This window comes from Schistocerca cancellata, chromosome 1 (genome assembly GCF_023864275.1).
Source record: "Schistocerca cancellata isolate TAMUIC-IGC-003103 chromosome 1, iqSchCanc2.1, whole genome shotgun sequence".
Taxonomy (NCBI): domain Eukaryota; kingdom Metazoa; phylum Arthropoda; class Insecta; order Orthoptera; family Acrididae; genus Schistocerca; species Schistocerca cancellata.
The window spans coordinates 333,258,326-333,270,671 of NC_064626.1; the positions used below are offsets into that span (position 1 = coordinate 333,258,326).

The following is a 12,346-nucleotide window of genomic DNA, read 5'->3' on the forward strand; positions in this document are numbered from 1 at the left end:
ATAAATACCACTTTGATGTCACTTTCCCACTTAGAAAAGTAAAAATCTCTCTCTCAAATCTAATTCATGGTGAACTGCAGGAATTAAGAAATCTGTAGGTACTCTTAGAAATCTGGGTTGGCATTCTAAGTGTAATGCAGCATTAAAGCCATATCTTAGATGCTACAGAAAAATCTACAGAAAGGTTATTCATGCAGCAAAAACAAATAACAACGTTGGTAAAATCAAAGTGACAAACAATAATCTTATCATAAAAAAGGGAGGAAAAGACGATGTTTTTGTACCCAGTTACACATTCATAAGTAAGAAATGCAATTAATAAGCAGAAAAATAAACTGTCCTATGGATGTGATAGTGTTCCTGATAAGGTTAGAAAACATAGTGCAAACAAAATAATAACTGAACTCGTTGATATTATTAATACATCATTTGAAACTGGTGAATCCCTTTCTGCACTTAAAAAATCAATAATAAAGCCACTATATACAAAAGACTGTCCTTATACCATACAAAATTATAGAGCATTTTCACAACTCTCAGCTTTTGCTAAAGTAATTGAGAGGATTATGTATCAGTGACTGTTAAGTTTCCTAAACAAACGCAAACTCTAACCAATGCTCAGAATGTGTTCAGAAAAAACAGGTCTACAGAATCAGCTGTCTATCACTTGTTGCAACAGGTTTTAACTGCAGTGGATAATGAGGACTTAAACTGTGGAACATTTTTAGATCTATCCAAGGCATTTGACCTCATCAGCCTTGATATTTTGCTAGAGAACTGTATTGCTTAGGAGTACGTAGAAAAGCATACAGCTGGTTTCAATCGTATCTGTGCAACAGACACCAAAGTGTTGAAATAATACATAATGGCACAGAATATTACTCAACATATCTGAAGTCAATTGTGGTGTACCCCAGGGTTGTGTTCTAGGCCCTCTGTTGTTCTTCGTTTTTATTAATGATTTTCTTAATAATCTTACAAGATCAGAATCAATACTTTATGCAGCCGATATGAGCCTTTTTATCAAAGGAGTTAGTGACACAGACCTACAAGAAAAAATAACTTCAACAATGAATGAGGTAGGTGAATGGTTCAAGGACATTTACGTAATTATAAATGACAAAAAGAAATTACTTGGATAAATTTTAGACACATAAGGAACAAAGTAAAAAATAACATAAGAGTAGAGATTGGGAAATGTCTGATAAAACAAAATTCTTGTACAAAAATTTTGGATGTATGGGTGGACAATAATTTAAGATGGGAGAAACATGTTGAACTATTGAACAAAAAACTTAGTAAATACTGTTATATATTAAGAAAACTTAAAGGAAACTGCAATTTTGAAACAGTCTTATGTGCCTAATACTCTTACAAGCATAGTAATCTAAGATATGGTATTATATTTTGGGGGAATACAGGTTTTACAAAAAGTTATTTTAAACTCCAAAAGAGAGCTATTTATATTCTGAAGGGTGTTGCCTACAAAGATCTGTGTAGAGGACTCGTCAAGGAGTTGAAAATTTTGACCCTCCCTAGTTTATTCATCTATGAATCAGTATGTTCCCTGAAGTCAAACCAAGAATTCTCTGCTCTAAACAGTGATGAAGTACACAAGTATCAAACCAGAAACAGGCATGATTTCTGTAGAAACATACATTCAAAAGCTCTGTACCACAATAATGTGATGTATCTACCTAAACAAATAGTGCTCACCTTTTGATTTTTATACATAAACCTTGGTTTTCTTTCAACTTGCATGGAAAAAGAAGACAAAATATGTAAAGTGTAATTAAGAAAATGTTAAAGTGTAGTTAAGAAAATGTTATTTCCCTTAATGGATTTTTTTTGTATACACCTTGTAATTTCTTTTTCATCTTGCATGTAAAAAAAGGCAAAATATGTAAAGTGTAATTAAGAAAACGTTATTTCCTTTAATTGTTAAAAATAGAAATCATGCACTCTCTCTCTCTCTCTCTCTCTCTCTCTCTCTCTATATATATATATATATATATATATATATATAGAGAGAGACTTACCCAACAAAAGCGCTGGCAGGTCGATAGACACACAAATAAACACAAACATACACACAAAACTCTAGCTTTCGCAACCAACGGTTGCCTCGTCAGGAAAGAGGGAAGGAGAAGGAAAGACAAAAGGATATGGGTTTTAAGGGAGAGGGTAAGGAGTCATTCCAATCCCGGGATTGGAATGACTCCTTACCCTCTCCCTTAAAACCCATATCCTTTTGTCTTTCCTTCTCCTTCCCTCTTTCCTGACGAGGCAACCGTTGGTTGCGAAAGCTAGAGTTTTGTGTGTATGTTTGTGTTTATTTGTGTGTCTATCGACCTGCCAGCGCTTTTGTTGGGTAAGTCTCATCATCTTTCTTTTTAAATATATTTTTCCCACGTGGAATGTTTCCCTCTATTATATATATATATATATATATATATATATATATATATATATATATATACCTAAAAACAAAGATGATGTGACTTACCAAATGAAAGTGCTGGCAGGTCGACAGACACACAAACGAACACAAACATACACACAAAAGTCAAGCTTTCTCAACAAACTGTTGCCTCATCAGGAAAGAGGGAAGGAGAGGGAAAGACGAAAGGATGTGGGTTTTAAGGGAGAGGGTAAGGCGTCATTCCAGTCCCGGGAGCGGAAAGACTTACCTTAGGGGGAAAAAAGGATGGGTATACACTCACACACACACACATATCCATCCACACATATACAGACACAAGCAGACATATATATATATATATATATATATATATATATATATATATATATATATATTTTAAAGAAAGATGTGTGACTTACTAAACGGGAAAATGCTGGTGTGTCTATCTACCAGCGCTTTGCCGTTTGGTAAGTAACAGCATCTTTTTTAATATATTTTTCCCATGTGGAATGTTTCTTTGCAGAAACATGGGTGAAATGGAATGATGAGATGTGTGTGTGTGTGTGTGTGTGTGTGTGTTTTTTGTGATAAAAGAAGAGAGAGGCAAGAAGGATGAGTTAGGTCGATATGTGTGTGTGTGTGTGTGTGTGTGTGTGTGTGTGTGTGTGTGTGTGTTTTGTGATAAAAGAAGAGAGAGGCAAGAAGGATGAGTTAGGTCAATGACTTAAAGTTCGAGTGGCATGCACAAGTGAAGAAAATAACACTAAAGCACATCAGGATGAGGGATGAATTGGGATCAGTAGGAATAAATATAACCATACCTATTGGAGAAAATAATCAGTGGCATCAGATGTTGCATCAACAATCTGTGCAGTCAAGAAGTCTGTGTTGTGCATGGATGGTCGTTGATACAGTGGGTCTCGGAAGTAGATGCAGTTTGGAAGGTGGCAAATAAACATAGGAAAGAAGAGAAAGAATGGACACTGAGAAGAGTTACGTTATATATACATTCAGTAAACTATATAAACAATCAGTAGTGTCATAACTCCATGAGGAATTTGATACTTTTAGCACAGAGCAGGATCATGTAGAGGAACTCTGGCTAAAGTTTGAAAGAATAGTTGACAGTGCTGAAATCCCTGGGCTAGCAGGACAGAGCGGATGTGGTTATTTTTGTAGAAAGGGGCCAAAATAAGTTACTGTCTGTTGCACTCAACATATAAATTTTATTTGTTAAAACACACAATGACGTAAGCAAGAATCAAAACTCTAAAGGTTTTAACGAAAGACCACCTTTGATTTAATTTAGATTGTCTGAAGGCCACATTGGAAATTCAAGGCACAAGGCCTAAGCAAGGAACTGAGGTAGAGGAGTTCTTCTAGAAGTTCCACTTCTTTAGAAAAAAAAATATCTTCAGTATAAATAGGCTGAAAGCCTCAGCTTAAATTTTTCCCATAGAGTACTTAAGACTAAAAATGAAATTACTATGTAAAACACAAGGAGTGGCACTCAGAAGGTTCCAAGGGTTGGCCTAGGAAGGTAACACTAACCCATGTTTAGGTGAGACAGGCAGCCAGACCGACAACCTTTTAAGTGGAAGGAAACACAACCTAGGGACAGTTCACAACCAACCGACAATCTGACTGATTTCCAACAGTTCCAACAGTCAGATCCAACTGCACAGATAATGGAAAATAACTGTCGATGAAAAGTAAACCAAGATACCAATAACTTCAAACTTGGCCTCCCCAAGATCAAGGCATCAAACACCACTCAAGACAAGTTTAAAGGAATACCGAAAACACAAGTCACAACTGCCAAGTCACTACTGGAGGCTGCAGACTTTAGGCAACAAAACACATGACTTATTATCACATGTGTCAATGGCTGAGGACACAACAATCCACAAATAACGAACAAATTGTAGCAGTCAAATTTTAAGAACAGGTAACTAATTACTCAACTTGAGGATCCTGCTTTGGAAGAAAGTGAAGGGTCGCTCACACAGCTAGCGCCTCCAAATGCAACAGCATGTGCCTGCCACCAAAAGCCCTGACCTGGCTTCATGCTGTGTGGAGACTGCGTTGCTGCTCAATTCCAATGAACCAACAAGATCCAACAACATCCCAACTCAGAAAATGGTGTTCATCCTGAGGATCCAAGATGTTGTCGACTGAGATGACCGACCGAGCAAACGACCAATGGCAGCCCAATTTCGGTGACAGTGGTCCCTGCGAATACTACACCATACAGACCCGACTGTTGCTGGCTGCCAACTCTTCCCCAACGGATACTGGTGTCTGTGCTCAGCAGACCATACGACGCCATCTGATGACCAGCCGACCGACCGACCAACGGCCTTCCGTCTGTGTCGGCCACAGTCCCAGTGTGTACTTGCACAGTGGGAACCTGCCTGCCACTGACTACCAACTCGTCCAACTGCCGAGTAATGATAAACGTGACTCAGTCCACAACCCAAAGGCGACTGAGACTCAGAGTTGACTTACTAACATGCGACTGTTTGTCTTCTGACTGACTCTGCCGACTCACTCCACCGACTCCGTCCACCGACTCCCCTTTCCTGTCAGAGCAGAACCCGGAAATACTCATAGTTGCTTCACCGATAGTAACATGAACCTAGTATCGATAACACTGGTGCTGCCACTCAAGGACAGCGAAAGTGAGCAAGGATAGTGGCGCCAGAAGACATTAACAGAAAATTTAATAAAATATTCTCGCCATTTCAGAATTGCAGGAAGGACAGGTCACAATTGTGAGCCTCTCACAGCTCAAGTGCACTGGATAGATAAGTATCCAGTAGAAAAGTTCATAAAGGGATAGAACCCCCATGGTATATACTCACTGTAAAGAAACTTCTAATGAAAGAGAGATTACTGCATAATCGATGTAAAACACAGACAAAGCACTTCAGTTGCTACTGTTGTATTAAAAATAGTTTCAAACTTTTCGATCTGCTTCACATAGTCCCACAGGACTGACCTGCTTTCGTCTCTAACTGAGCTTGGTTCGTTCAATATTCCGGTCGCCGTTTTCTGGACCCACTCATAGTTTTCCCTGAAACATGTTAAAGACTTTACTATTACAGCCGAGCAGGTGGGACACGTTGGAATCAGACATTGAGTTCTGGGGTTTGGATTCGTCTCTCCGACACCATATGGTAACACAACATCTCATACACGTTTTTACTTTTTGCTGATTCTAGAAGTATGTTTGAGTCGTCTTTCACAGTGCAATGCATAGTGGATCACAGATTCTTGAAACTTCCTGTAGTGCCAGATGCAATCAATGATTGATCCAGTGGATGTGACAACTCTTTAGCTGGTCTTGGAGAAGGATTTCTGTCACACCTTTGTTCCATCCAGACATAGCAGCTGCACCATCCAAACAGCGGATGCATAGGAACTCAATTTCTAGTGACAGTCTTAGAAGGATGCCTTGTACGCAAAGACTGAACTGCCAGCAACGACCGTCGTTGAATCTTCCATAATTCTGCAAAATGGGGAATTTTTTATTTGCTGCACAATTTCTTGCTGGATCATCTGAGCCACGATTTGAAACACTTCGTTTTGCATCGCTGGTGCCAACCAAGTGTCACGACGTTTCAGCCATGTGTTCAGTCATGGCACATCTTATCGAGAAGTGTCGTGAGGTTCCCAGAGACCTATTCATGACCTCTCAATGCACTTCCTGTTCGACCCAGGAACCTGGGTGAACTGATAATTACTAGTAACGCTGTTCTAGCTTTCTCCTGTTCGGTCAGCAGATGTCGCACGACTGGGGCAGTCACAGGTGTGTTATTATCATGATGCTGAATAATTACAAGAGACTCTCGATGAAAAACTCTTCTTGTGTTTCTTGAACTTTTCCATATATTTTTACAGTTCCAGGAACCTTCTTTAAGAAACGCCATCTCGTTCTTTGGTCTTCACTTGTTCACTAAATGGATGGATCGAACACAGTCAGAGCAGAAAAGACTGCCACTCTTTTCTTTGTAATGTAGCCACGGATAAGCCACAAACCATTCCAATTTACAAGATCTTCCATTCGTCCATGGAAACTTACACTTCTCTGCAGGGTGAAATTTTGTTTCAAGGAAGAAGAGCACATTGTATTTTCAGGTGAGAATGAGGTGTCTGCACACTTTGACTGTCCAATGGCACAACTTTTATCTCTATCGCTTCTACCTGAAATGACGTATGTTGCACACATCACACTAACATAGAAATAGCATTCAAAAAGCAAAGTATATTAAAGGTGAGCATATAGTATAATAGCACAAGCGTAGCAAGCATAGGAAGAAACCCTCATAGTTGAACAAAAAATATTTAGCTTCTGGTATCAATGCTTTAAGTATCTTCAACTAGTATTACTATGAGGGTGGTCTGAAAAGTTCTCAGAATCACCATGAGAGGTCTGTGCCGGAAAAAACCAAGATTCGAGCGTAATTTGATTTGATTTCGCATTCCATAGGTCCATATGTGTTGGGTTCACAAAGGTGTGGAACAAGTCGGTTTTTAAAAACACAATATGATAATCTTATGACATATACAGACATTTGAGTACATAATTATATAAAAAATATATTTAAAAAGAAAGATGATGAGACTTACCAAACAAAAGCGCTGGCAGGTCGATAGACACACAAACAAACACAAACATACACACAAAATTCTAGCTTTCGCAACCAACGGTTGCCTCGTCAGGAAAGAGGGAAGGAGAAGGAAAGACAAAAGGATATGGGTTTTAAGGGAGAGGGTAAGGAGTCATTCCAATCCCGGGAGTGGAAAGACTTACCTTAGGGGGAAAAAAGGACAGGTATACACTCGCACACACACACACATATCCATCCACACATACACAGACACAAGCAGACATTGAAAATGTTTGTTTGGTAAGTCTCATCATCTTTCTTTTTAAATATATTTTTCCCACGTGGAATGTTTCCCTCTATTATATTCATATAATTATATAAAAATTTATACAGTAAATTCTTTGAGCAGTAATGCAGAAAAAAGACAATACATATTTTCTTAGAATCATTAAAGCACTATGGAAAAACAGATACAGAGTACAAACGGATATAGAGCCCATGTTAAATAACATTCTTAGTGGCATTATGTCAACTTGTATTATATAATATTAAAATTTTACAATTTATTAATTTTAAAATTTCTCTAGACTGTGAAAAGCTTTTTCTAGAAGAAATATTTTTAGTACTTTCTTAAACTTACTCTTGTTATGAATCTCTGTCTTTATTTCAGGAGGAAGAGCATTGAAAAGTATTGTTCCAGTGTCGTGGACACCCTTTTGTGCCAAGCTCAAATTTCTATGCTTTCTGTGTATATCATTCTTCTTCCATGTGTTATGATCATAATAATTACTGTTTGGTTGAAACATCTCTGTATTTTTACAGGCAAAACACATGAGAGAAAAAATATATTGGCACTTAGTTGTGTATATTTTAAGTTTTTGAAAGTTATTTCTACATGAATCTCTTTGGCACAAGCCACATATAACTCTTAAACTTGCTTCTGAGCAATGAACACTTCATTGCTAATGGCTGGTTGCCCCAAAAAATAATGCTGTATTCAACGAGTGAGTGAAAATAGCCATAGTATGCCACTTTTGCAGTGTTGGGTTCAACACATGTAGTTACAACCCATAAAGCATACGTACCAGAGCTAAGCCTCTTACAAAGATCTATAATATGCGAAGAGCAGTTCATTTTTTTGTCAATGTGCAATCCAAGAAGTTTTGTTGTTTCCGTTCTTTCTATCGGCTGATTGCCACATGTCACACGTATCTCTATCTCTTTTTCTGTTCTTGTACGGAACTGACTAAAGCTGGTCTTACTGGAATTTAGTGAGAGACCATTCACCTTGAACCAGTTAAGCACATCTGACAGTATGAGATTAATGGATTCCTCAAGATTACTATCTGTTCTACTGCTCATAAGAATTGTGATATCATAAGCAAATAATGCAAATTTACACGGCAGAAATGATGGTGGATCATTTATAAAAATCAGGAATAATAGTGGTCCAAGAATTGAGCCCTGAGGCACTCCACATGAAATAGGTTGGGTTGTTTGGGGGCGGAGACAAAACAGTGAGGTAACTGGTCAGGATTGGGGAAGGGCGGGGAAGGAAATCAGCCATGCCCTTTTAAAGGAGCCATCCCAGCATTTGCCTGGAGCAATTTAGGGAAAGCACAGAAAACCTAAATGAGGATGGCCAGATGCGGGGTTGAACCATCGTCCGGAATGCGAGTCCAGTGTGCTAACCATTGCGCCACCTTGCTTGGTGTAATGGAACTCCATTCAGAAAGTGAGGAAACATCACATACTCCACCTGAGCTATTCAAGACAACTTTTGTTTTCTGTCTTGGTGATACGACTGTAGCCAGTTGCCTGCTACACCAATTATTTCTGCTAATTTTGCTTTTTGCAAGAGAACCTGGTGATCAACACAGTCAAACACTTTGGACAAATTACAAAAGACACCAAGTGCTATCATTTTCTCATTAATGGTTTCTAGGACTTCATTTGCATGTGCATAGATTGCGTCTCCTGTTGAGCGGCCCTTCTGAAAGCCAAATTGGCTCTTGCTGAGAATTCTATTGTTCATGAGATGATCACTAGTTCTTACACGTATTAGCGTTTCTAGAATTTTAGAGAAAGCTGTCAGCAAAGAGATAGGTCGATACTTAGTTAATTCAGTTTTATAACCCTTTTTGTACAGGGGCTTTACAATGGCATACTTAAGTGTACTGGAAGCAAGACCTTTCTGAAGGTAAATATTGAAAATATGATAGAGAATGTTTCTTATCCACACGCAAGGATATTTCAATAAAGTACTAGAAATATTATCAACCCCTGTAGAGTTCTTACTTTTTAGAGACATGATGATTTTTTGAATTTCATCTATATTGTCAGTCTTAAGGTGCATTTCTGGAACTTTGTTTGAATATACAGATTGACAAAGAGTATATATGGAGGATTCACCAATTGAAAGTGCGTGAATTCCTCACGCTTACCTGATATCATGTGATAGGGTATATGACATTTTAACTGAAGAATTAGAAATGAGAAAATTATCTGCAATATGGGTGCCACGACTCTTGATGCTGGATCAAAAACGCATGAGAATGGACATATCAGAATAAATTTTGGCCAGTTTTAGGGGAAACGAAGAAGATTTTTTGCGCCGGTTTGTGGCCAGTGATAAAACTTTCGTGCACTACTATACCCCATAGTAGTGGTGGGCAGGAAATCGCGTATCTGTTATAAATCACAGCGACTGAGAAGTCACAGATATCACAGTAGCAACTTTACAGAATCTAACTGCGATTTTAGTCACAGTTAGCAGTCGCAAGTAGTATTTCATATTCCAAGACGTGAGCCATCTATTGCTCGAATTTAGCACTGCTTTCTGCGATTTCAGTGACAAGTCGCAACTAAGAGTCGCAAGTAGCAACTAAAAAGCGCGGTTAACAGTGGCATCTGTTGGCCAAAGTTCGTACTACGTCCATCTCTTCGATACGGTATCGGGTCTAACTGCGATTTCCGTGACAAATCGCAACTAAGAGTCGCAAGTAGCAACTAGAAAGCGCGGTTAACAGTGCCATCTGTTGGCCAAAGTTCGTACTACGTCCATCTCTGCGATACGGTATCGGGTCTAACTGCGATTTCCGTGACAAGTCGCAACTAAGAGTCGCAAGTAGCAACTAGAAAGCGCGGTTAACAGTGCCATCTTTTGGCCAAAGTTCGTACTACGTCCATCTCTGCTATGCGGTATCAAGTCTAACTGCGATTTCCGTGACAAGTCGCAACTAAGAGTCGCAAGTAGCAACTAAAAAGCGCAGTTAGCACTGCCATCTGTTGAGCAAAGTTCATACTACGCTATTCGCTACCGAGTCAAACTGCGATTTCTGTGACAAATCGCAAGTAAGAGTCGCAAGTAGCAACTAAAAAGCGCAGTTAACATACTTTTCCTAGTGTCATCTGTTCACCGACGTACGTACTTCGTTATGAGAGCCTTGTACCCCACGAGATCGACGTGCTGTGTGTGCATATGAAGGGCTTATTTCAATAGTGGTACAAGTCCATTTTTGTTCATTTTGAGATACAGAGTCGTAAAGTTAAATGAGCGCTGACAAATCTGCATTTGAGATACCAGAAATATTCAAGCATATGGCTTCTTGCTAGAGATGAACCTTTATTTATGTTTGTTTGGATCACTAATTTCAGACGCATTATAGACAGAAAAGTGGAGGTAATGGACTTGTACCACTATTGAAATAAGCCCTTCATATTATATGACGACATACACATTCAGCATCAGTTATGGTTGGTCAAATACTGCTGTGACTCTGAATGTATTATATTAATAAGAAACAACATTGCCTTTTTCTCCTGAAAATATCAAGTAACGTAACAAATGTGTTTGATTCTGCTTCCAATATGACAGTTTTGGTTAATACTCCACATGCCTACAGGACTTTGCAGTGTTAACACAGCAGAACTCAGACATCTGTATAAGTGTAGAGAAATGAAAACAGTCATATGAATGCCTCACTTTTGTTCCGACACAGTTCAAGACTCGGGAGAAAAGTTTTACACCTGGTGTTCTACATGGCAACTTCACACACAAAAACTTTTTGCCGACACTACTACCACCTACATAAGTAAGCTTTTCCTGTGTTACTTTCAAGTAATGCACTTACGCTATTCCTGATTTAACTGGAAGATCTGTACTTCCCACTTTCATATCAACAGCCACAAAATGCATATTGTAGACTTCGGGATAAGTTACAGGTCAGTGTCACACCAAGATTGTGGAGATAGGGGGGGGGGGGGGGGGCGCATGTCACTCTCCAACAAGTGTTTACCAATAAGTAAGTGGCGGAAAATTATGGGTATAGGGCGGCTTAAACATGTGGAAAATGAGATTTTTATTATTCACTCACTGTATTTGACATTTATTATTCCTTTAAAATCGCACAACAACTTCAATAAAACACAGTTTAATCATTCACACACTTATTTCACAATTATTTCACTTTTAAACTGCAAATCTTGAATCTTCACGAGTCTCTCTCAAAAACAGCCTTGATGTGGATAGATACGTACAGCAACCAGTAATCAGTCAGAACTGTGTCTGCAAAAACACAAGGATTATTAAACAATTTTTGCTGTCATTAATTACTAGCAATATAATTGACAGGGTAGATTGCTAATATTTGCTATAATGAATATCACATTTGCAAGAACGATCACACTGAAGTAATTAAGTCCATCGAAACGCTTAGAAACTAACCTCTCGTCTGACAAAAACGGTCTAAAGACGCAGTGGCAATTTCTTCAGATCTGTTGACAATGATATTTTGAGTTATCACTTTACTGACTGACTGAAATGTAGTTCAGGTACCTGTGAACATAACAATATGTTACAATTCATTTTCTAAATACGAACTATTACGGTACTGTACGGCTACTTACATATTAATTACACTATTAATATTTTCACAGTTGTTTATTTAATACAAAATTAAAGCCAACGGAAGAAAAAAACGTAAAACATACTTGCCAAAGACAGGTTTGTTGAGATGCAATTTTCTGTGTTGACAGATGTAACTTTCTCATACGGTGGTAAGTCGCAGAAATCGCAGGAATCACAGAAATCGCAGAAGTAGCAGAAGTCACAGAAATCGCAGAAGTAGCAGAAATCGCAGAAGTCACAGAAATCGCAGAAGTAGCAGAAATCGCAGAAGTAGCAGAAATCGCAGAAATAGCAGTGGCGGAGGGATACACGACCTATGTTCCTTAACTGCGACTCTTAACTGCGACAAATCACAGTTAAGAATAACAGATACTCAAAAGTAGCATTCACAGAAATCACTGA

At 38.5% G+C, this 12,346-nt stretch overlaps 1 protein-coding gene and 1 long non-coding RNA gene across 2 annotated transcripts in view; both read right to left on the bottom strand.

Annotated features, from left to right (window-relative positions):
- Positions 1-12,346, bottom strand: part of LOC126161345 (esterase FE4-like) — a 149,195-nt gene that overhangs the window by 111,391 nt on the left and 25,458 nt on the right. The window lies entirely within an intron of this gene.
- Positions 11,417-12,233, bottom strand: LOC126161353 (uncharacterized). Its single transcript, XR_007534903.1, has 3 exons — positions 12,028-12,233; positions 11,762-11,872; positions 11,417-11,602 (listed from the first exon to the last, which is right to left on the bottom strand). It is a non-coding gene; the product is annotated as an uncharacterized LOC126161353 (long non-coding RNA).